This window comes from Schistocerca piceifrons, chromosome X (genome assembly GCF_021461385.2).
Source record: "Schistocerca piceifrons isolate TAMUIC-IGC-003096 chromosome X, iqSchPice1.1, whole genome shotgun sequence".
NCBI classification, from domain to species: Eukaryota; Metazoa; Arthropoda; class Insecta; order Orthoptera; family Acrididae; genus Schistocerca; species Schistocerca piceifrons.
Genome location: NC_060149.1, coordinates 33,018,516 through 33,043,907, shown reverse-complemented (window position 1 = coordinate 33,043,907; position 25,392 = coordinate 33,018,516). Strand labels below are relative to the sequence as shown.

General features: G+C 41.5%; 1 pseudogene; it reads right to left on the bottom strand.

Moving 5' to 3' along the window:
* Positions 1-1,105: 1,105 nt before the first annotated feature.
* LOC124723312 lies at positions 1,106-1,223 on the bottom strand (annotated as a pseudogene).
* Between the last annotated feature and the right edge of the window lie 24,169 nt (positions 1,224-25,392).

Genomic DNA, 25,392 nt, shown 5'->3' with positions numbered 1-25,392 from the left:
GCGACACAGTTCACATTACTTTTGTGATATTGTATTAAGTGTAACAAAAATCATCTATAAAGTTTATAGAAAATCGTCAATATTGTCCACCACGTTGTTACCAAAGTCTTCATTTTGTTGTACGTTTTTCTGTAAAACTCGTAAATTTTGTAAACAAAAGTGTTTTTAAGAATCATCGGTTGTTGTAATCTCTTTTTATGTATTTTATATCATCGTATCTGTTTGTTTAGCCGTTGGCTGAAACACGGTTTTATCCGCTACCGCCTGGCCCCTTTCAGGGGAACTGAAACAAAAACAAAGGAAAAGAAGACGCCAGACGCTGTGGTGTATTTGTCTCGAGACTTGTTTATATACAGAGTCGTCTCCGCTCGTCCTTCCCTCGTGTCTTTTCTTTGGGTCCGCACTGGCGATCCCTTGTTGACGACAACAGGCTGGGCGGCCCAGACTGAGAGTTTTCCTTCTTGTTGTTCCCGACCTTCTGTAGAATTCCAGTCACAATAATCATCAACTGTACCGACAGTTCCAGCACCCCGATTGAACATTACAGGTACTGAAATGGTAGCAAAGACGATATAGCAGATTATCATACATAAACAAAATATAAATTGTAACAGACATAGCTTGGATAACTTAATAAAAGAAAAATTTTGGCATAAAAGAAAATGAGATAAGGTGGCGAATACGAGAAAGTTTCTGTGTGTGTGTGTGTGTGTGTGTGTGTGTGTGTGTGTGTGTGTGAAAGAGAGAGAGAGAGGGACAAAGAGAGAGAGAGAGAGAATGAGAGAGACTGGCGAATCATCGCAACGACAGTGAAACATTTCGTCAGTTACCTCTAAGGCTGCGTAATTGATACCATCTGTGGTGATGATAATCCATTCATTCTAAAACTAAAAAAAACTCCTCCCGAACAGGCCATGAGGTCCCAACGGTACCGATCTGCAGCCGTGTCATCCTCAGCCCACAGGCGTCACCGGATGCGGATATGGAGGGGCATGTGGTCAGCACACTGCTCTCCCAGCCGAATGTCAGTTTCCGATACCGGAGCCGCTATTTCTCAGTCAAGTAACTCCTCAGTTTGGCTCACAAGGGCTGAGTGCACCCCGCTTGCCAACAGCGCTCGGCAGACCGGATGGTCACCCATCCAAGTGCTAGCCCAGCCCGACAGCGCTTAATTTCGATGATCTGACGGGAACCGATGTTACCACTGCGGGAAGGCCGTTGGCTGTCCAATCAATCTACTATCATTAAATTAGCAGGTGAAAGGAAAGGTAGATGTGCCCTCGTTACAGGTTATGACGTTCTTGGAGGAGCGTGTTGTCTCCTTAAAGTCCAGCTGTAAGTATGGGCTCGCTACTTCATCTGGGGCCTATTCAAAAGCGAGCGAGGTGGCGCAGTAGTTAGCACACTGGACTCGGACTCGGGACGAAGACGGTTCAATCCCGCGTCCGGCCATCCTGATTTGGGTTTTCCGTGATTTCCCTAAATCGCTCCAGGCAAATGGTTCCTTTGAAAGGGCACGGCCGACTTCCTTCCCCATCCTTCCCTAATCCGATGATACGGATGACTTTGCTGACTGGCCTCCTCCCCCGCAACAACCCAAACCAACCCTGAAGCCTATTCAAAGGCTCTTGTCTGGCGAATGTAGCCGAATAACGGAAGTTGAACTACTTTCTGTGACCAACCAGCTACGTCTTTTTGCAGCAGGCTCTGAACGAAATTGATGCTAGGTTGTTGGGCTTTGGCAACTTTACCTTCAAGGTGGTTTGTCGATGCAGAGATGGTGCCCGATGCCACGTTATAAATGTTCCATCGGGTTCATATCAGGTAAATTTGGTGCTCAATGCATCAAAGTGGGTTCACATTCATACTCCCCAAACCACTGCGGCATGTATCTGGCCCCGTGACATTGACAGTTATGCTGCTGGAGACGCCATCAACGTTGCGAAACACATCAAGAATGAAAAGACGAAGATGGTCTGCAGCATCACTCATGTAGACCACAGTTGTCATAGTGCCCTCGAATACTACCACGGATACAATGGAAGCCGAACTGAATGTTTCCTATGGCATAACAGAGCCGCCACCATCCCACAGCCGTGGCGCGGTGCGTGTTTCGAACAGTCGTTCGCCGGAGACACCAGCGACCACCGGTGTAAAAAGGTACGTGTTTTATACAACGATATGACACGTTTCCATTGCTCCAAGGCCCAACCTGAATGATTCCGCGACAGCGTCATTCGTAATTGACAATGTTGTTGGATCAACGTAGGAAAATTTAAGGACCGTCTAGTGCGGAGCCCCATGTTGAACAATGGACGCTGCAAATTGTGATTCGAAACACCTGTGCTAGCACCATTGCGGCACCCTGCTGACATATCTGACACAGATCGCTCTCCATCTCACTTTACAGAGCTGGTAAGTCTCCAGCCTCCACATTCTGTGACGAGATGCGGACGCCTACTCGTGGTTTCACCGCCCTTCCACTACTTTCTAGGGACGTTCTCGACGTACTCGGTAATAGACGCTGTGTCATAAAATCCAATACTTCCTCAAAGTCGCTTATGTCAGTTAATATCCCCATTTTGCGTCCGTGTTGTCGCTGGAATGAATTCCCAACTCTTCTATGCCTCTTATATACTTTCCTTATCGAGTCACGTGTCCACAACCCCAAGTTTATACAACGCGCCTAATTTGTTTTCTTCTTTACGTGCTTCTGTTAGGAAGTGAGCAGGAAACAATTATTTTGTGTGTGTGTGTGTGTGTGTGTGTGTGTGTGTGTTTGTGTGTGTGTTTGTGCATGCTTTTGTTACTGTGTGTGTGCAGTGATTTTTAATTTTTGTAAATTATTTTGGTCAGATGTTTGAACGGAGTAAAACCAAGACACGTACTAGAAATTACACAATGGATTTCATCCGAACTCTCATAGCCAAAGTTACAACGGGACCATCGGGTCTGTTAATCACGGGTTTTGATGATTAGGTACACTCTAAGCCAAAACGAAAAACAGACGAACCACAAAGTAACTATCCGAATAGGACGGAAATGACGTGCATGTACAGACAAACAAATGGTTACAATTTCAGACAAGCAAAGGGCTCCTTCTACGAAATAAAATGGAACCCCAGACCATCCGTCCTTGTTGTCGGGCTGCTTGGTGGGCAACAGTCGGGTTGGTATCCCACTGCAGCCCAGTACGTTTCAAGACACGTCTTCCCTGGCCATCAGGCCTTAGTTCCACGTGGGACTCAAAACTGAAGACCATTCTACTCCAGAAAATGAGATTCCAGGCTGAAGACGTATCTGGAGAACATTCGGACAGTGGTGAGATACCAACCTGACTGTCGCCGGTCATGCTTCCCGAGAACGAGTAATGATGGACTGTTGTACCGTTTCATTTCATAGCGAGACTCGTTTCGTGATCATCCGCGGCACCGTTACAGTACAGCGATATGTCGACGATATTCTACACCCCGTTTCGTTGCCCTTCATGGCAGGCCATCCTGGGCTTGTATTTTCAGCAATATGATTCCCGCCCGCAAACCGCGAGAGTTCCTACTGCTTGTCTTCGTGCTTGCCAAACCATGCCTTCGCCAATAAGGTCCCCGGATCTCTCCAAACCTGAAGGCGCGTCTCTCCAACCAGCTCGGAATTCTGACGATCTAACACACCAACTGGACAGAATTTGCACGATATCCTTCAGGAGGATAGCAAACAACTCTGTTAGTCAATGTCAACCCTAATAACTGCTTGAATAAGCGCCAGTTTTTTTTATCAATTTGTGAATCACTTTCTCTATAATGTAGAATGCTATTTTTCTGAAAATGTAATTTTTTTTCAGCGTACATGTACATCACTTATTTTTACACTGACTTGTTCGTTGACCTTGATTTTTGGCTTTGTTCTTTGACCTTAACTTGTAGCATTTTTGATCAACACATTTGTGTTAACGTACTGGATGCTCTTGTGCCTGAGCAATGGTGCTGTGCACTTACTGCTGTAGCATGGGTTCATGTTTTCAATGTTTTCTGCTTGCTTAATCCAGTATTGTGGCGTGAAGTTCCTTTTTCCGACGTTTGAAAGCCAGTATAGCCATCTTTTCTGGTTAAATAGTATGAATGACATGTAAAGTTTGTCACAATATTTTTCGTAAGTACACTTAATATTTCTCGTAAAAATTGTAATTTGTGTTGATATTCAGAGTTTTTACGTGTTCCATGTTAGTGCCAGCACTGTAAAGATGATCAATGATCAAAACTGTTTGTGAATTAATATATGTTAAAACACTATAGTGTTTACCAAATAACGCTGCAGATAAACTGATAAAGAAAATTTAATAGCAACTCGCACATCAGTAAGAAGCGCTACACTAGAAGTCTAAAACAAATTTCTGAATATTTCCTGACGAATAATCTATCTGAAAATCCCAGGAAGCTTTGATCATGTGTAAACTGAAAGATAGGATCCTACCTTCCATTCAGTCTCTCATGGATCCATCTGGTATTTAAATTGTAGGCTACAGACACTAAGGAGGACAACCATACTTACGCATTATGAAACTATACCACCAACATTTGACCACCGCACAGACTCGGAAATGAAAGGGATTTGTATTATCACTACCAGAATTGTAAAACAAACAAGTCAGCTTAAAGCGAAGAAGGCACCAGACCCTGACAGAATTCCAGTTACATTGTTCTTTGAATATGCTGCAGAATTAGTTCCTTTTGTCCGTCTCGGTAACTATGAGGTCAGGGCGGCAGATTGATAAGCGGGGAGACTCGGGTTCGATTGACGGCCAAGTCGGGGGTTTTCTCCGCTCGGGGATTAGGTGTTGTGTTTTCCTGAAGTATCGTCGTAACTGACAAGAAAATCGCCTCCAGTATATTATCTATCGTCTGTCCATTTTTCAGATGGCTGAATGGGCATGATCCAAAAGCCAATAAATTGAAATATATTTCTCGAAAATATCTTATGTAGCAAATATCGCTTTTTTACTAGATAACAGCGCAGGTCATTACTACTTACGAACAGGATGAAAAGTGGGATGGCCAGGATTACAGATCAAAATCTCTGAAGTCTGTCTGTTGCTGGATCCTAGTGTACATTCCAAGTTCACACGCCATGAGATTTCTCGCGAAAAACAAGTTTCTCTCAAGGAATCAGCACGAATTCAGGAAAGCCTACTTGTGTGAAACGGAGATTGCGTTGTTCTTACACATCTTGCAAACCACAGGTGCAGGGGAGGTGCTAGATTGCGTCCTCATAGACTTCTGAAAGGCGCACGACACTTTGCAACTTCGTTGATTACTAAAAACATACGATCATATGAAGTATCTGGATAACTTTAAATTTTTTTTTAAATTTATTGATGTATTTATCACGTAACGATTCCAGTACGCAACACTGGAAGCCGAATATTCAGTAGAAAGGAAAGTGATATCGCCTGTGACCCAAGGAAGCATAATACTCCCAATTCTAATAAACGACCTAGGATATGCAGGGTTATTACAAATGATTGAAGCGATTTCACAGCTCTAAAATAACTTTATTATTTGAGAATTTTTCACAATGCTTTGCACACACATACAAAAACTCAAAAAGTTTTTTTAGGCATTCACAAATGTTCGATATGTGCCCCTTTAGTGATTCGGCAGACATCAAGCCGATAATCAAGTTCGTCCCACACTCGGCGCATCGAAAGCATCGTTGATGCGAGCTCGCAGATCTGGCACGTTTCTTGGTAGAGGAGGTTTAAGCACTGAATCTTTCACAAAACCCCACAGAAAGAAATCGCATGGGGTTAAGTCGGGAGAGCGTGGAGGCCATGACATGAATTGCTGATCATGATCTCCACCACGACCGATCCATCGGTTTTCGAATCTCCTGTTTAAGAAATGCCGAACATCATGATGGAAGTGCGGTGGAGCACCATCCTGTTGAAAGATGAAGTCGGCGCTGTCGGTCTCCAGTTGTGGCATGAGCCAATTTTCCAGCATGTCCAGATACACGTGTCCTGTAACGTTTTTTCGCAGAAGAAAAAGGGGCCGTAAACTTTAAACCGTGAGATTGCACAAAACACGTTAACTTTTGATGAATTGCGAATTTGCTGCACGAATGCGTGAGGATTCTCTACCGCCCAGATTCGCACATTGTGTCTGTTCACTTCACCATTAAGAAAAAATGTTGCTTCATCTCTGAAAACAAGTTTCGCACTGAACGCATCCTCTTCCATGAGCTGTTGCAACCGCGCCGAAAATTCAAAGCGTTTGACTTTGTCATCGGGTGTCAGGGCTTGTAGCAATTGTAAACGGTAAGGCTTCTGCTTCCGCCTTTTCCGTAAGATTTTCCAAACCGTCGGCTGTGGTACGTTTAGCTCCCTGCTTGCTTTATTCGTCGACTTCCGCGGGCTACGCGTGAAACTTGCCCGGACGCGTTCAACCGTTTCTTCGCTCACTGCAGGCCGACCCGTTGATTTCCCCTTACAGAGGCATCTAGAAGCTTTAAACTTCGCATACCATCGCCAAATGGTGTTAGCAGTTGGTGGATCTTTGTTGAACTTTGTCCTGAAGTGTCGTTGCACTGTTATGACTGACTGATGTGAGTGCATTTCAAGCACGACATACACTTTCTCGGCTCCTGTCGCCATTTTGTCTCACTGCGCTCTCGAACGCTCTGGCGACAGAAACTTGAAGTGAGGCTTCAGCCGAACAAAACTTTATGAGTTTTTCTACGTATCTGTGGTGTGTCGTGACCATATGTCAATGAATGGAGCTACAGTGAATTTATGAAATCGCTTCAATCATTTGTAATAGCCCTGTAGAATCACCAACACTAAAAAGTGGTTCAGTACCGACTCTGTTGTCTGCACGACGGTTTCGTTGTTGGACGATTGTGAGAAAATGCAAAAATACCTGGACAGAATTTTCATTTCCTACGAGGGATATTCAAGAAGTAAGTTACACATGTCGTCCCACACTAAAATCATAGCGGAACACGAGTGTGAAATTTTTAAAATACATGGTCTGGGTTCCACGGAGAACAGTTCTGCTTCGGTACGGTTAACAGGTGCCTCACAGCGTTCGAGTGCAATAGCACGGCACAGGAAACGGACGGCAAAGTTGAGCTGCGCGGGATTTCTATGGACAAATGTCTAAATTGCACACAGTTTCGCCCTGAAATTCTGCCGGTATGTGGACCAAAAACAATGCCGAGCCCAGCCGCACTCATATGGGCTGCCCTGAGGTGGTCGATGCCGACCGGAAAGGAAGGCCATCATCATCTAGACCAATGTTAAGACCATCGAGTAACTGACTCGCAGCAGTCACAGGTTTTCCGGCGAAGGGGAACTCTCTCAGTGAATCTCGAATGATCGTATGACCAAGGAGTGGATTTGTAAAAGGGTTCAAATGGCTCTGAGCACTATGGGGCACAACATCTGAGGTCATCAGTCCCCTAGAACTTAGAACTACTTAAACCTAACTAACCTAAGAACATCACACACATCCATGCCCGAGGCAGGATTCGAACCTGCGACCGTAGCGTTCGCTCGGTTTCAGACTGAAGCGCCTAGAACCGCTAGGCCACATCGGCCGGCGCGGATTTGTCTTGTAGAGGAATTCAACTACTGGTAGAACGGTGCGATCGTTGATTACAGAGAATAGGCGACTGCGTTGAAAAGTTGTGTAATGTATCTGTGACACTCTAAACTTCAATGCAGCATTCAATAAAAGTTACTTGGTTGCCATAACCACGTGAAACTTACTTTCTGAAATCTCTTCGTGTAATGAATGACAGTTAATTATGCAAACTATTACAGTACTTGTAATAACAGAAAGAAAGAACACGGTAGTATCTGATTCAACGGAGTGTGCATTTGGAAGAAAGGAGGGGGCAGGATGTACGTTGTACTTGGATAGCTCATTCGGTGAGGGGTCTACTGCGTAAGGAAAAGGTCCGAGGTTCGGCTCTGGTCGGAAACACAGTTTTAACCTATCAGGAAGTTTTTATAAGATCAACTGAACGTCTTGGACTCATCATACAGCGTAATTACGTAGGAGAAATACTAAGAATCAGTCTGAAACTAAATGATCGCTTAAAATCAGTATTGAGGAAAGTGAATGGGAAGAGTGAAAATCATTGGGAGGGTTCTGGGAAAGTGTGGTGCGTCTCTACAAGGAAGCGCGTACTAGACGCAAGTGCTACCAATACTAGAACGTTGTTTCAGTATTTGGAGACTTTATCAAGATCTTGAGTGTATTACGAGACGCGCTACTGGGATAGGAAGAAGTCGGTACGTACCATACGAAAGTGTTAGAGAAGTGCTCGAGCAACTTAAACGGGAATAGTTGTAAGAAAGACAACTAATCTCTCGTCAGACGCTGTTAGGTAAATTTAGAAAGCCTGGTTTCAAACAAGGCAGTTCAACTGTTATGATACAATCATCGTATATTTCACGTAGGGATCAGGAGAAAAAGACAGGAGAGATTAGAACACTTGCAGAGTCATGTGGACAGTAAATTTTCCGCGGCCCTGTACCGAATGACATAGGACAGAAAATGGATAATATTGGTGCGAAGTACCCCTACGCGATGCATTATACCGTGGCTTATTGAGTATATATGGAGATATAGGTATACATTAATGCCACCAATCACTGAGATGCAAATATTGCGGAAAAATGCGACTATACCTAAGTAACCACATTACGTTATCGTCATCACTTGGTCGTGTCTGGAACCTAAATGCAGTTAACATTCATATTTAATTACTTATAACCTAATAGCTTTTCGTATCAATTTTTATCTCATTTACTTTATATATTTGTCTTTATGTGATGCCTAAATGTTAAAATGATATCGCCTCTACATACGGCGTGGTATGACAATCTCATCCTTCAGAATTCTGTTTTATGCTTTGTAATAAGGTTCAACATCTTCATCGGACCTGTTTCTGATTGACAAATATGGTTTCCATTTTGTCCTACATCTCACTTTTTTCCTTTAGTAATCCTTGCTGTCCGCAGCTCGTGGTCGTGCGGTAGCGTTCTCGCTTCCTGCGCCCGGATTCCCGGGTTCGATTTCCGGCGGGGTCAGGGATTTTCTCTGCCTCGTGCTGACTGGGTGTTGTGTGATGTCCTTAGGTTAGTTAGGTTTAAGCAGTTCTAAGTTCTAGGGGACTGATGACCATAGATGTTAAGTCCCATAGTGCTCAGAGCCGTTTTTTAATCCTTGCTCCTTTTGGTTTTTCTGTGTTGAGCTTAATGTGAATAACTTTCATTAAACTATTACCACACCAGATGATATCATAACCATTCGATATGTTTCAATTTTTACTCATACCATGAGTACTGGAAATGCATCTCCAAGTGGCAGCCATCCAAATCTCGCATTTTTCCGCCAACTTCAGCTGAATGTACAGCGTCCGTAGAACACGAAACTGTTAAATAAAGTCTGTTTCATGGTCTGAGAAGTCGTTGACAATTACTTTAGTGATACGATTTTGTTAAAAGACTTTTTTTGTACTAGTAGTACTCCACTAAACTTGAATTTCGTAAGAAACTACTTCCTTCACGTATGCTTGTAAATGGTGCTCTAAGTAATACTTGTTTAATTTCATTGTTCCTAAACTTAAGAAACTGTCTAAGAAGTGTGTCATTTCTCCTTTTCGCGTATCTCCTATCTGAAAATAAGAACATTTCTTTTATTGTTATCAGTGTTAATAAAAGTTTTTTTGACTGTTTAATAAACCTGTATTTGGGTGCCTTTAGTTGCACGAAGAACATCAATACGGTACTCGATTTCTTGCCATGTTCGCTGTAGCATAGCGTCATCAGTGCTGGCAATGGCATTACGAATCCTTTGCTTCAAGTCAGCAATGTCCGGTATCTGTGTTTGATGCACGATATCTTTTGCTTACCCCCATAAAAAAAGTCCAAGGGAGTGATATCTGGCGAACGCGGTGGCTAAGAAATTGGCCCATCCCTCCCAATCCACCTGTTTGGAAATGTTTCATTGAGGAACCGACGAACATGCTGTCTCCAATGTGGTGGTTCACCATCCTGCTGGAAAATGATAGTTGGTTGTAAGTCAATCAATTGTGATGCTACATATTCGCTCAGAAGTTCGAGGTAAGTAATTGTTGACTCGTTGAAGAGAAAGGGACCAATTATTTGGCTGCACATGATTCCACACCACACATTCACTTTTGGACTATCCCGGTGAAGCTCCCTAGTCACATGAGGGTCTTCAGATCCCCAGATTTTCGCATTGTGTCTGTTTAATGTCCCAGAAACATAAAAATTTGCCCTGTCACTGGAACAAACTTGCTTGAGGAATGCTTCATCCTCTGAAAGGCGTTCCAGCATGCTGAGTGATAACTACGTCCGTTTCGGCTTGTCATTTGGCTCAAGTGTTTGTAACAGTTACACTTTGTAGGCGTAGAACCGTAAGTTCTTGTGGAGGACCTTATGCACAGTTGAACGTGGTAGTTGCAACTGTCTGGCAGCAGTGCGGATGGCCTTCGTAGATAATGGAGTGAAGACGTTTAAAACGCGATCGATGTTTTCCTCGCATGTTCTCGGTCACCCGCCCGTCCCTTTATCCAACACTGTCCCTCTCTCCCTAATTTTTTTGTGTCCTTCACGGACTAAAGGGTGTGATACTGGATCTCTTCCCTACTTCGTTCTGAAGTTTCGTTGAGTCTGAACATCCGATTTTGTCTCAATAAACCAGGACACACATTGTGCCTTCTCTTGAGGAGTTTTCATTTTATAGAGGTTCAGTTCCTTCCAGCAACAGAGTATTTGAACCACAAAATTTTAGTATATATAAAAACTTTAGTAAACAGTGATTACAACAAAAGAAATTTTGTTAAAATATTTTAACAACTGTCGTTGCAATAAAATTTTGAAGTTGTAAAGGGACTTTAGGGGCACCCTGTACATAAAGTTCACTAAGATTGATAAATCTGATTTGCCACTGTAAAAAGTTAGTTACATGGTTCAAAAATAGCAATTGAAACAGCTGAGAGTGTACACTAGACGATTTATACTGAATGAAAAATCTGACAGTTGCTCAGAACATTCAAATGTGGGTTGCTTGCGCGAATGTTGTAAATCAAAATTTTCTAGATTTAGTTCTTTACTTAAACTGTATGTTTCTTTCTCAACATTCATTTCGTGATATAAGGTGGGTTTTATTAACCACTGAATTGCCAAACAGTCGCATTCGTAACCATTTTCTTCGTGATTAAATTGAATGCTACTTCAAGCATTACCTCTAAAATGATCCAATTTTTCTAATAAGTGTAATATTTATCATTGCTGCATTAACATGACGATATTGATCACTAGAGAAAGAGGTCTTAACACAATGACTTAAAATATACTAACCATAAAATGCACTCTCCTATGTACCTTGTGAACAGAAGTGAACCCAGTGACATCACGGAAATTTTTGTTGTAATTATAGCTCACCTTAGTTTGATTATGTGTGAGAGGCGATTTTATTTTCTGTAACAGTTTGCGTTTAGCATTACTTCTATCATAAAAATCTGTGAGTCCATCTGAACAGAGTAATTGCATACACATTAGTTATACAGAACAGTTAATTACCTGCACAATAAGACTTGACAATATTTACAGATCAGTAAGCACAAACACGGATACTAATTAGTTAGGCACGTGATCTGACGTTCAGAAACTGAATATCTATATGATAGAAATGCGAGGAGTCTTACAATCTAAAACAAATGAGAAAACAACTATGAATGAAGCAATAAGAGCGTAAGGGCTAAGCCAACTTATCATTTTTACAAGAAAGAAGTAGATGGGAATCTCATAGTGCCTGCTAATGTCATTCACTTTATTTATATACTGACCCAAGTTAAATTCAGTTTCTTCATTTTCCGACGAGACATTGGCCCTGGCGCAACTTCAGCGCGATTCCTACAACGTTGCGCGACTCCCAGGTAGTCCGGGAACTAACATTCAACCAGCAACGACTCTCTCCAGTTTGAGGAGACAGGCTGGGATAAAAACAACGACACAGTTTTATGTGGCGTAGAGTCATGAGACAATTCACTGATCCCTCTGTCTGTGACGTCTGACTAGATTGCCAGGAAAAACTTTCCAGTTTCGCAGCATAAGCTTATTGTCGGTGTGAGACGACTCCGTACGATATAACGAGATATCATTGTAGTAATCCACAATTTCTACTGAACAGATTCAAATGAGAGACGTGCGCCAGTTCCTCCGTTAGCGATGCGGTGGTAAATAGAAATATCAATGAAACTGGTGAATACCTGGCGAATGATGTTATCTACATGTGGTTTGGTGACAGTAAAGTTTTATGGAGTAGATATGATGGTCATGGAATGATTTCCTTGGTATTTTCTCAGAACAACGGTTTTGGTCAATGATATTTAATGTTGAAAATTGACAATGAGCACTGCCAGTAATATGTACGAAACATCACATCCCGAAGCAAAACACTTTTTAACTTAACAGTTGGTGTGAATATGAAACAGGGTTACTCCTCTAAATTACGTATTCAAAAATGTTAGAATAGAAATGGTGGTAAAAAGTTTTAAATTCTGCATAAACCAACATGGTATTGTCATTGTTTGTATAAAGAGCGTGATTCTAATTGGGAAACTTCGCCTTTGTGCAGCATATTCCGCTTTATCTCTGACAAAGTTAGAGACACGAAGATGAAGATAGAATTGACTTAAGGGCAGCAAACGTAGCCAGCTACGGGAAGTTAATAACAGTGTAAGATGTCTCGTCAAACGTAAAATCATAGAAAATGCCCTCCTGGAGGTACCTCAAGTAGTACCGTTGTGGAACTTCTCGAGGAGAATGGTAAGAATGTCAACCAAGAGAAATTTACAACAGTGTTGCGTAAGCAACGCTACTACACGTAATTGACAAAAAAGGCCATGCTCAGTGTGGTGTGCGTACTGTAAGACCCTCGGTACACACACCATCAGATTATTTGACTTGTCGCTCTAACGAGGTAGGCGAGTGTCAGCAATATGTCTCGTGGTCTTATCGTGGCGTGTTTACCTTCTGCCGTTAGGTCAGGCGATAGAAATGCCACTTGCACGCTTAGAGTAGCAGATTGACGGTGACCAGCTTTAAACAGAACTTGATTAATTTTCACATACATTTATTAAAATAATAAAAAGCATAGAAATTACTTAACTTGATTCTGGATGATGTTTACAATTGACGATGTGAAGTTCCTTTAGTCTTGGTACGTTACTCTTATTCTCAAATATCTCTGATACTTGACAAAGTGTCTCTACATTTCTCTTCATGGCTATGTACAGGAATATGATAATCTTATTAGGCGCAGACTGAAACTTGACTATAGACTGGTACAGACTAATGCAGACTGATGCAAACTAATGCAGACTGAATAATCGGAGGCCTGTACACTCGTTACAATACCTCGAGCGTTCAGGTATCACTGCGCGAGTGTGATCCGCGAGGAGAATAGGTTCTACGTTAGCAGCAATCTCATTGGCTGCGTTACATATTAATACGCGGATCGGCGGAAGCAGAATTTGGTCCGTCTCTAAGACAGTGCCATCTCGTAGTGCGGAGACGGATAAGCGCTGCGCCTGCGCTGTTGTACTTAGCGGGGCGCGCTCTAGTGGGAAAGTTGTGTACGCGCTGACTACGTGGAACTATGTACACAACACTCAGTCATAGAAAATCGTTTGGCTTCATGAACGAAAATATTAGTATGTTCATGAGTTTATATATTTGTTGACCTAAGAAATTATGCAACGTATCCGTCGAAGATTACCCCAAACCCCAGCCTGGCATCAGTGAGAGAACGCGTTTCCCCTTACAACGACGCTTCAAGCGACACTGTCACTAAGTTACTAGGTATAGCGACTAGAAAGACAACGAGAACGTCCTTTATCTTAGGCCAGAACGATAGTAGTACAGTGGAGGCGCCAGTCAAAAGAACCCCACATTTATGATTCAATAGGACACGGAGTTTTGCGTATATTGTTGAACTAAACATAAGTCGAGAAACGATTAGTCCAGTAAGGAACATTATTAGTAACATTGTGTTCTTAGTGCACGAAAGGAGAGAGTTGTACTACAGCACGAAAAATTTCTGAAATAGTTTGATTATGAAACGAACAAAATCTGATGAATCGATTGATGAGGACAAAATTAATGAAGATGGACTGATGGTGGGATGCTTGAAAATTTGGCTGACAATACGTGCCACACCAGAAATCATATACAGATTTCACAAGCAATCGCCTTATTTTATCTGAGGACACCAATAAACCTCAGTCAAACTCACACTGTACATTATGTTCCCATCTATGATTTCTGAAAACTACTAGTAGATGTTCTCTCATGGAGAACGTGGTAATGGCACTGATGAGGAACAGTTTGATGGAGAGCCAGATAGACTTATTGCTTAAGACTACTGCTTGCGATAAACAGGAAATTACGGCTTCAGTCCCAGTCTCTAACAAAAGCTGTAACTACACACTCATTAAAGGGCGGGTTCAGCATCTCTGAATGATTTGCACCGATATCGTTTCACGTCCTTTCACCTTCAATAATTTCATTCCGATCAGTAAATTCACCTAATGTATTTAATAATGTGATACACGTCACCTTTGGCGCGCTAAGCCACCGTTTTGAGCGATTCCATTTCCTTAGCGGTACTAATCCCACATTCCAAGTGGAAAAACCTATGATGGTAATATCCGGAAATAGCAGTTGCAAACATTAGTGCTAATGAAAATTTGATTCGCACATGGGTCGTGCTCAGACAGTAAAATGGTTACGCCAACTGCTTGCGTACAGCAGGAAATCTAATATCACTACATTTTTAACGGTTATTCTTGCAAGATAAAGAACCTAAGCTGGCAAATTATATGAAACGACCACCACGGGAAATGCGTACTCTTACTATCACACTTCGCTACAATAAACGACTTCTGGGAGACTCGGAACTTTGCTCTGAGATATTATCAGTAGATACCACCCAGATATACCGTCTGACACCTCAACGCCACCCAAGAAAAAAGACCTGATGCAAAACTGTCACTTGGTCTCAAATTAATAGTTAACACTCAAAACCCCATGACCCATGGACCTCGCTGTTGGTGGGGAGGCTTGCGTGCCTCAGCGATACAGATAGCCGTACCGTACATGCAACCACAACGGAGGGGTATCTGTTGAGAGGCCAGACAAACGTGTGGTTCCTGAAGAGGGGCAGCAGCCTTGTCAGTAGTTGCAGGAGCAACAGTCTGGATGATCGACTGATCTGGCCTTGTAACACTATCCAAAACGGCCTTGCAATGCTGGTACTGCGAACGGCTGAAAGCAAGGGGAAACTACAGCCGTATTTTTTCCCGAGGGCATGCAGCTTTACTGTATGGTTAAATGATGATGGCGTCCTCTTGGGTAAAATATTCCGGAGGTAAAATAGTCCCCCATTTGGATCTCCGGGCAGGGACTACTCAAGAGGACGTCATTACCAGGAGAAAGAAAACTAGCGTTCTACGGATCGGAGCGTGGAATGTCAGATCCCTTAATCGGGCATGTAGGTTAGAAAACTTAAAAAGGGAAATGGATAGGTTAAAGTTAGATATAGAGGGAATTATTGAAGTTCGGAGTAGGAGGAACGAGACTTTTGGTCAGGTGAATATGGGGTTATAAGCACAAAATCAAATAGGGGTAATGCAGGAGTAGGTTTACTAATGAAAAAAAAGTAGGAGTGCGGGTAAGCTACTAGAAATAGCATAGTGAACGCACTATTGTGGCCAAGATAGACACGAAGCCCACGCCTACTACAGTAGTACAGGTTTATATGAAAACTAGCTCTGCAGATGATGAACAAATTGATGAAATGTATGATGAGATAAAAGAAATTATTCAGGTAGTGATGGGAGACAAAAATTTAACAGTCATGGGTGACTGGAATCCGAGATAAGGAAAAGGGAAAGAAGGAAACATAGTAGGTCAATATGGATTGGGGATAAAAAATGAAAGAGGAAGCCGTCTGGTAGAATTTTTCACAGAGTATAACTTAATCATAGTTAACACTTGGTTCAAGAATCATAAAAGGAGACTGTATACGTGGAAGAATCCTAGAAACACTAGCGTGGTGTCACCGCCAGACACCACACTTGCTAGGTGGTAGCTTCAAATCGGCCGCGGTCCATTAGTACATGTCGGACCCGCGTGTCGCCACTTTCAGTGAGAGCAGACCGAGCGCCACCACACGGCAGGTCTAGAGAGACGTACTAGCACTCGCCCAGTTGTACGGACGACGTAGCTAGCGATGCACACTGACGAAGCCTCGCTCATTTGCAGAGCAGATAGTTAGAATAGCCTTCAGCTAAGTCCATGGCTACGACCTAGTAAGGCGCCATTAGCCTTACATAGCTTGTATCTAAAGAGTCTCACTTGTATCGCCACACTCTCCAGATATACAAATGATGGATTAAAGTTAAGTATTCCAGAAGCTACGTACTTTTCTTTATAGCATTCATTACGTATCCTGTTACAGACCTATCTCTTGCCTGCGTGAGCTAAACGCGCGCCTTCCGGCTACTTCCGTGGCGTGGCTGTCTTGCTACGCCACAACAACTAGAACGTATCAGATAGATTATGTAATGGTAAGACAGTGATTTAGGAACCAGGTTTTAAATTGTAAGACATTTCCAGGGGCAGATGTGGACTCTGACCACAATCTATTGGTTATGAACTGTAGATTAAAACTGAAGAAACTGCAAAAAGGTGGCAATTTAAGGAGATGGGACCTGGATAAACTGACTAAACCAGTGGTTGTACAGAGTTTCAGGGAGAGCATAAGGGAACAATTGAAAGGAATGGGGGAAAGAAATACAGTGGAAGAAGAATGGGTAGCTCTGAGGGATGAAGTAGTGAAGGCAGAAGAGGATCAAGTAGGTAAAAAGACGAGGGCTAGCAGAAAACCTTGGGTAACAGAAGAAATATTGAATTTAATTGATGAAAGGAGAAAATATAAAAATGCAGTAAATGAAGCAGGCAAAAAGGAATACAAACGTCTCAAAAATGAGATCGACAGGAAGTGCAAAATGGCTAAGCAGGGATGGCTAGAGGACAAATGTAAGGATGAAGAGGCCTATCTCAATAGGGGTAAGATAGGTACTGCCTACAGGAAAATTAAAGAGACCTTTGGAGAAAAGAGAACCAGTTGTATGAATATCAAGAGCTCAGATGAAAACCTAGTTCTAAGCAAAGAAGGGAAAGCAGAAAAGTGAAAGGATTATATAGAGGGTCTATACAAGGGCGATGTGCTGGATGACAATAATATGGAAATGAAGAGGATGTAGATGAAGATGAAGTGGGAGATGTGATACTGCGTCAAGAATTTGACACAGCTCTAAAAGACCCGAGTCGAAACAAGGCCCCGGCAGTAAACAACGTTCCATTAGAACTATTGACGGCCTTGGGAGAGCCAGACCTGACAAAACTCTACCATCTGGTGAGCAAGATGTATGAGACAGGCGAAATACCTTCAGACTTAAAGAAGGATGTAATAATTCCAATCCCAACAACAGCAGGTGTTGACAGATGTGAAAATTACCGAACTATCAGTTTAATAAGCCACAGCTGCAAAATACTAACTCGAATTCTTTACAGACAAATGGAAAAACTGGTAGAAGCCGACCTCGGGGAAGATTAGTTTGGATTCCGTAGAAATATTGGAACACATGAGGCAATACTCACCTTACGACTTATCTTACAAGAAAGATTAAGGAAAGGCAAACCTACGTTTCTAGCATTTGTAAACTTAGAGAAAGCTTTTAACAATGTTGAGTGGAATACTCTCTTTCAAATTATAAAGGTGACAGGGGTAAAATATAGGGAGCAAAGGCTATTTACAAGTTGTACAGAAACCAGATGGCAGTTATAAGAGTCGAGGGTCATGAAAGGGAAGCAGTGGTTGGGAAGGGAGTGAGACAGGGTTGTAGCCTCTCCCTGATGTTATTCAATCTGTATACTGAGCAAGCAGTAAAGGAAACGAAAGAAAAATTCGGAGTAGGTATTAACATCCATGGAGTAGACAGCAAAGGACTTGGAAGAGCAGTTGAACGGAATGGACAGTTTCTTGAAAGGAGGATATAAGACGAACATCAACAAAAGCAAAACGAGGATAATGGAATGTAGTGGAATTTACTCGGGTGATGCTGAGGGAATTAGATTAGGAAATGAGACACTTAAAGTAGTAAAGGAGTTTAGCTATTTGGGGAGGAAAATAACTGATGATCGTCGAAGTAGAGAGGATATAAAATGTAGACTGGCAATGGCAAGGAAAGCGTTTCTGAAGAAGAGAAATTTGTTAACATCGAGTATTGATTTAAGTGTCAGGAAGTCGTTTCTGAAAGTATTTGTATGGAGTGTAGCCACGTATGGAAATGAAACATGGACGATAAATAGTATGGTCAAGATGAGAATAGAAGCTTTCGAAATGTGGTACTACAGAAGAATGCTGAAGATTAGATGGGTAGATCACATAACTAATGAGGAGGTATTGAATAGAATTGAGGAGAAGAGGAGTTTGTGGCACAACTTGACAAAAAGAAGGGACCGGTTAGTAGGACATGTTCTGAGGCATCAAGGGATCACAAATTTAGCATTGGAGGGCAGCGTGGAGGGTAAAAATCGTAGAGGGAGAGCAAGAGATGAATACACTAAGCAGATTCAGAAGTATGTGCGTTGTAGTAAATACTGGGAGATGAAGAAGCTTGCACAGTATAGAGTAGCATTGTAGGGAAGCAGCCTACTCACGCTGTAGTAAATTCACATCAGTTTCCATTGTGTGCCAGCCAGTCTGCTGTAACTAGCTCTGATGTCATAAATGTTGCGCAATACCTTAAAAATGAAGCAAATGACCTGAAACTTTTCTAGCATTTCAGGAATAATACTAAATTAATGTGTGTTAAATATCAGTTCGATAACTTCAGCCATTTTCGAAATTTGGACGTTTTTCTAAAAAAAATCATTGGCGCAACAGAAAAGAGCTAGAGACTTCAAAATTTATATTTAGATTCATCTTTCATAATGATTTAATAAAAACAGTACTTTGGATTTCACAAATTAAGACTTTAGTGGAAATTCATGATCTTGTGGTTTTCGTCTCAAAACTGAAGGAAGCAAGATAGATTAAGTAGGCTAATAAATAAGGCTAGGATGTTTAGATTTAAATAGGTTGAAGGTCCGCTATGACTATAAAGATGTGAAAAGTTTCTTTTGAATACCTTTAAAATTATAGCGATAGCGGATCTCAAAAGGGCCAGTTCAGAGCTCATCTAGTGCGTGCAGTGTAATTTAATTAATTCTCTCGCCCAAAATATTTCACTTCGCCACGTCAAAAATTTATTATCAATACTTACCTGCGTGCTGAATGCACATTTAAATTAAGAGCTTCATCGGCCATCAGCAAAAGAAGCTATAAATTATTATGTAACTTGAAGTGGTGCGTTACTAGCCCAGCGGCTAGTCGGGAGAGCCGATTTGATCAGGCGTTCCCTTAGCCGTCCGCATGGCGGCTTTATATATAAGAACGTTGCGCGAGGAAGCATGGCCCCAGTTCTCTCCAGACGCTGAATAACACGCCATCTGTGTCGGGAGTCGCGTCGCATCGGTATCACTGCTACAAACAGCCTCGGGTGCCGTATTAAGTTACTAGAGATACGTGGAACCATGAAATCATTTCAAGTGATGGGTTAATTCTGGGATGATTTTCATTATCTAGCTTCAGTTTGCGTATTGTCGTATTTTCACGTGCCGTCGCGGGACAGACATTCTACCAAATATTTAGCATGGCGTTCGATGAAATATTCTCATCAAATTATGGCGAGCAGTCTTTTTAACATTTAATTCGGACATTTATAGTTGCATCAGCGCATTAGACTCTGAACTGCTCTGTTAGTTAGGCTGTAGGGATACTTGTGTTTTTTATCAGTGAATTTCAGAATATACTCAACTATTTTGGAAAATCGTTTTTGATTAGAAATCCCGGACAATCTCCTAATTCCTCAGAGATATAAGCTGCAGCTATAATGGTATTCTCAGATGAAGTGGGCACTAGGAACTCTAATTACAGGCTTCACGTTTTGTTAAATCACTTTCTGGGTGCTAAAAAGTAAATAGAGAGCCAGTGTTGAGAACGGCGAAAGACAGCATTAACAACATTCTAAAAGCCTGAAACTGATTCAACATTCAAACATTTGTATTGCAAGCATTTATACAGCAATTTATTTTTACAAATTAACCGCCACCCCACATATGGTGCATCGGCCGGGAAATCAACTAAGTGGAAGTGATTTTTTAACTATTCGGAATCGCGAGTGAAATGCGACACGCAACTGAGTATAGAACAGTGAATGTGTTACGTGTGCATGTGGACGACGCAATTGGATTAACAACACATCTGGATTGACGGAGCTGGCACTGAGTCTAGCGGTGCTGCCGGCATCGCGAGAAGCCAGTCTCGCCGCACCGCAGTCGTCCGCTGGAGCAGCCGGCGCAGCGCCTGCAGTTGCGGGCAACGCAAACACACAACAGCCGTCGGAGAGCCGTCTGCAGTTCAACGTGCCACGTCGCATCGGAATCCTGGTACGCCGCGCCGGCAACGCCATACGTCGTGCAGAAGGAACTAAGTTAAGTGAAAAGCTGTTAAAAATTTTACTAACCTGCACTAAAAGACTGTCACCGATGGAACCGCCAAAAGAAACTGAAGTTAAAGTTAAACTTATATCAGAACCTATGTCTGTTGAGGGAACTGTAAATCCAGACAACGGTTCAAGTGTAAATATGCATGAAAGAAGTAATGTTAAAGTGAAATATGAAGTATTGTCTCCTGACAGTAGTGTGGGAAGGGGCAATGATTCAATAATAGAGACCCCTGTAGTAAAGTAGAAATTAGAAATTGTAAATTTATTGGATGATAGTTTCTCTGATGAATTAAAAATGAAACAGTCATCAGAGATGGTAGAGTTTAAGAAGGAGCAGTTAGATATGACTAATCAATCAGAAGTTTCATTTAGTTTTGATGATTCTGGTGTTGGAGCTAGTTTTCGTCACCTGAGTGTGATAAAAAGCCAGCTAATGAGCAACCCAAAGATGCTGGGGCTGTTGATCTAAATGTTATATTACAAGCAATAGCTGCCAGTCAAACAAATTTTAATATGCGGTTTGAGGCAATGGACAATAAATTAGAATCCAATAATGCTGAATTAAAGTCTGAAATAAGTGAACAGGTCAAAAGTAGTAATGCTGAATTAAAGTCTGAAATAACTGAGGTCAAAAGCAGTCATGCAAAAATGTCAGCTAGAATGAATGCTGAATTAAAGAATGAAATTGTGGCCAGCCAAATAAATTTTAATAAACGATTGGAGGTAATGGACGATACCTTCAAGGGTGGTTGCAATAAGTTGAAAGAGGATCTAGACAGTTTGAATTGTAAAATTGATTACAATCATGAGGATATTAAGAAAAAGGTTGCTCAACAATTTTCTGAAATGTATAAGACAATAAAATCCGAAGTCGCTGAGGTTCGCAAAGACTTCCAAATGGAAAATGCGAAGCTGGAGCACAAGTTAACAGAAAAGATCGAGGCGGAATCTGAACTGTGCTCAGATAGATTTAAAGATGTTAATATAAAAGTAAACATATATCAAGCAGAAGTAGAAGCAATCAAAACTGACACTACTCATATTGTACAAAGAGTAGATAATGCTGAAATGAAAGTAGAAAATATCAGTACTAACATTGCTAACATTGAGAGTAAAGTAGCTTCAGTAATGGTAGTATACAACAAGTTGTAGCTGCAAACGCCGCTTTTATCGGGTGTCGGCAGTTCTTGCGGTTCAATCCAGATAAAAATATCCACCCGCTAGATTTCTGGAACGATTTTGAAGATGTGATTCCACCAACTTGGTCTGAACGAGAGAAAATCTCATTTATTAGAAGCCATTTAGCAGGTGACGCCATGCGTTGGTCAGCTGATGTTATGATGAAGTGTAAAACATTAGCGGAGTTTAAAACAGCATTCATTAATGAGTATTGGTCTAGTAATAAGCAAAATGAAGTGTTGAGAGTTCTTGCGGTTCGATCCAGATAAAAATATCCACCCGCTAGATTTCTGGAACGATTTTGAAGATGTGATTCCACCAACTTGGTCTGAACGAGAGAAAATCTCATTTATTAGAAGCCATTTAGCAGGTGACGCCATGCGTTGGTCAGCTGATGTTATGATGAAGTGTAAAACATTAGCGGAGTTTAAAACAGCTTTCATTAATGAGTATTGGTCTAGTAATAAGCAAAAAGAAGTGTTGAGAGAATTCTGGAGTGGAAAACGCTTCATTGCAGGCAAGGAATCAATTAAAGAGTTTGCTAGGTCATGGATCTCACGTTTGTCACATTTGGCGGAAAAGCTAAAACCTGAAATGATAATACTGGGTCTTGAAGCCAAACTGCCATGGTACTGGCAAACTAGAATTATATCTGCCCCTAGAGACAATCTGGATCGTTTCATTGAGTATCTGGAACGTGTAGAACGAGTTGCTGCCAATGAGGAACAAGCACGTAATAACAGAAATGCTAATAATAATAATAGTAATTTTAGGAACGAGCTTGGCAATGTAAACAACAGAACAGTAGGTCTTCGCAATCCTAAGAGAGGTAGGAATTGGGGAAATAATTATCAGAACCAACAATGGCATCCAAATGACAGTAATGTTGTGCCAAACAAAATTATGCATGTAAACCACAGTACGGAAAGCAATGCTATGCCAGTTAACTATAATAAACTAAAGGAAACAGTAGTAGGCCGAGGCAGGAAAACTAGTTCCCGTCTATGAGGACACTGGCGCTCACCAGGCGGTTACTTTTCCTAAGCCAGTAGTTACGGGAATTGGTAAGACAAATCAGAATACTCAAACTGAACAGGTGGATGAAGTGTCGGTAGCATCTAAGGGTACAACAGAAATATTAGATCACTCACAGTATTTGATAGATACCGTGTTAGAGACGCTTTCTAAGTGGGAAGAGAAAGAGAAGGCGCAGCTGTGTAACGATAGGGACGAGCTACAAAATACTGAATTGACAGGTGAAGAAGCAGAAGAAATTCATGCTTATATTTACGATGAAGATGATGTGCTCTTATCTAAAGTGCCTGTGCTGGATGTTGATAATGTACTAACAGATTTAGGACAGGAGATAAGTGAGAATGTAGAGGGTAGGCTGTTGGGGGTCGATGAACCCAGTAGCTGTGACCAGTTGTCACTTGAGAAGGAAACCGACGATAATGGTAAAAGTGGTTTAGCTGTAACTAGTGTTATGCCCGGTCTGGAGACGCAGAATCGCTCAGACTACAGTAATTTGGGTTATGTTCAGCAAACTAAATGTAATGAAGTCGTGCGGTGTTTCGATTTAAAATTAATAGACCGACTGGAAAAGGCAGCTGAAAATATAATTCAGAAAACCCCTACACACTGTGACCTAAATGTAATGAAGACAGATGTCGATCACTTTAGTTGGAGACAAATCCAAAAGGAACTACTAGATGAATTTCAGGAACCACCTGTACAACCTAGAATAAGCCACCCTATAATAATAGTGAATATGTTGGGTATCAATGTACGTTGTCTCTTAGACAGTGGAAGTGAGGTGAGTGCAATATCTCAGTCCTTCTTTGATACATTACCTGGTAAGGACAAGCTTACAGTAATGAGGGTATCAGGACTAAGAATAATTGGTGCTACTGGCAAGGTGTCAAAAACGGTAAAGCAAGAAGCTTTACTGCCCTTTAACATTAATGGTAATTTCATTCATCATCCATGTTTAATTGTAAACAATCTCAGTATTGAAGTTTTAATTGGCATAGATTTCTTGTCAAAATATCAGAGTGTTGTTGACTTTGAAAGAAGCCAGTTAAAAATGGTCTTGCCAATAACCGGAGTAATTATAGTACCTTTTAGTGATAAACATGTAGTAACTGATCATGAAACTTAGGAGCTGCCTATACGAGTTCTGAAAAATAGGAGGTATTGGGACGAAGGTGTTAATCTTAGTAACAGTAAGCTAAACACAGAAGAAGAAGAAGAAGCAATTATTGTGGACAAAATAGAAGCTAAATTGCAGGAAATCGATAAGATTTCAGCCAATCAGGAGGAAGAACTGAGACAGGTTCTAAAAAGGCATCATAAAGTATTTTCAGATCGACGTGGCGTGGTCAAAGGTTATGAATGAATGCTGTAGGGAGGAGGTTGTTCTGTAACCTCTACACAGTGTGGCAGCTGTGCAGTCCCAGCTGTGTGAGATCTTCTTTCCATTTCAGGTCTCACTCATTCTTCCTCTTTCCTGTCCTCAAAAATTTCGACTTTTTCTTTCCAAATACTAAAATTTTCCGTTATGACTATCAAGCCAGCATTAAGCTAATGAATGCTGTAGGGAGGAGGTTGTTCTGTAACCTCTACACAGTGTGGCAGCTGTGCAGTCCCAGCTGTGTGAGATCTTCTTTCCATTTCCGGTCTCACTCATTCTTCATCTTTCCTATCCACAAAAAATTTCGACCTCTTCTTTCCAGACATGAAAATTTTCTGTCATGGCTATCAAGCCATGAGTTATGTAACCATTCTATCTACCGATTAGTGAAGAAAAATACCTAATGTGACAAACCTAATAGTGACAAACAATAGAGAGGTATGACGTAATTAAGATACAAATGTATTTGAGTAACAATTATGTATAGTACCCTGGTAATATAATAAGTACAAAGTGTTGTTTTATTGGAAATGGTCCACCAACAGTAATTTAAAAAGATATATGAATTCATGTACAAGCAGGATCTGAAGTGGTAGTGAAACCTAGTGTATGCATTAGAGATAACTAAGAAATAGTAAAAGAGGTTGCTTAGTGTTAGGAAAAATATGCAGATAAGTTGTAAGATTAAACTCACCTGGTGTAGCAAGGAAAGGCAGTGTAATAGAATTGAGCAGTGTTTGTGGTTGAGACGTGAAGGACACGTTCCTGAAGTATTTATAAGGTTGGAGCTGGCCGTTATTTTAGTGTAGTGTGTGACAGGATACACCTACACGTATTGAGGTTACAAGTTGGAGGCGTGAATGCGACCATAGGTACCCTTATGTTAGATGAGACAGAGCAGCTCATGGTGTCCTATAGGTTTAAGGGATTTAGCATTACGCTCATCCATAATTACTTGATGCACTTCAGTGGTAGGTCTGAGAGAGACTACCTGAGGTTTCAGCGTCCGATCGAGTGGAAATGGATTGCCACGTGAGCAAACTGATCAGCTGCAATACACTATAGGTATACAATAAATGTGCTATCCTATG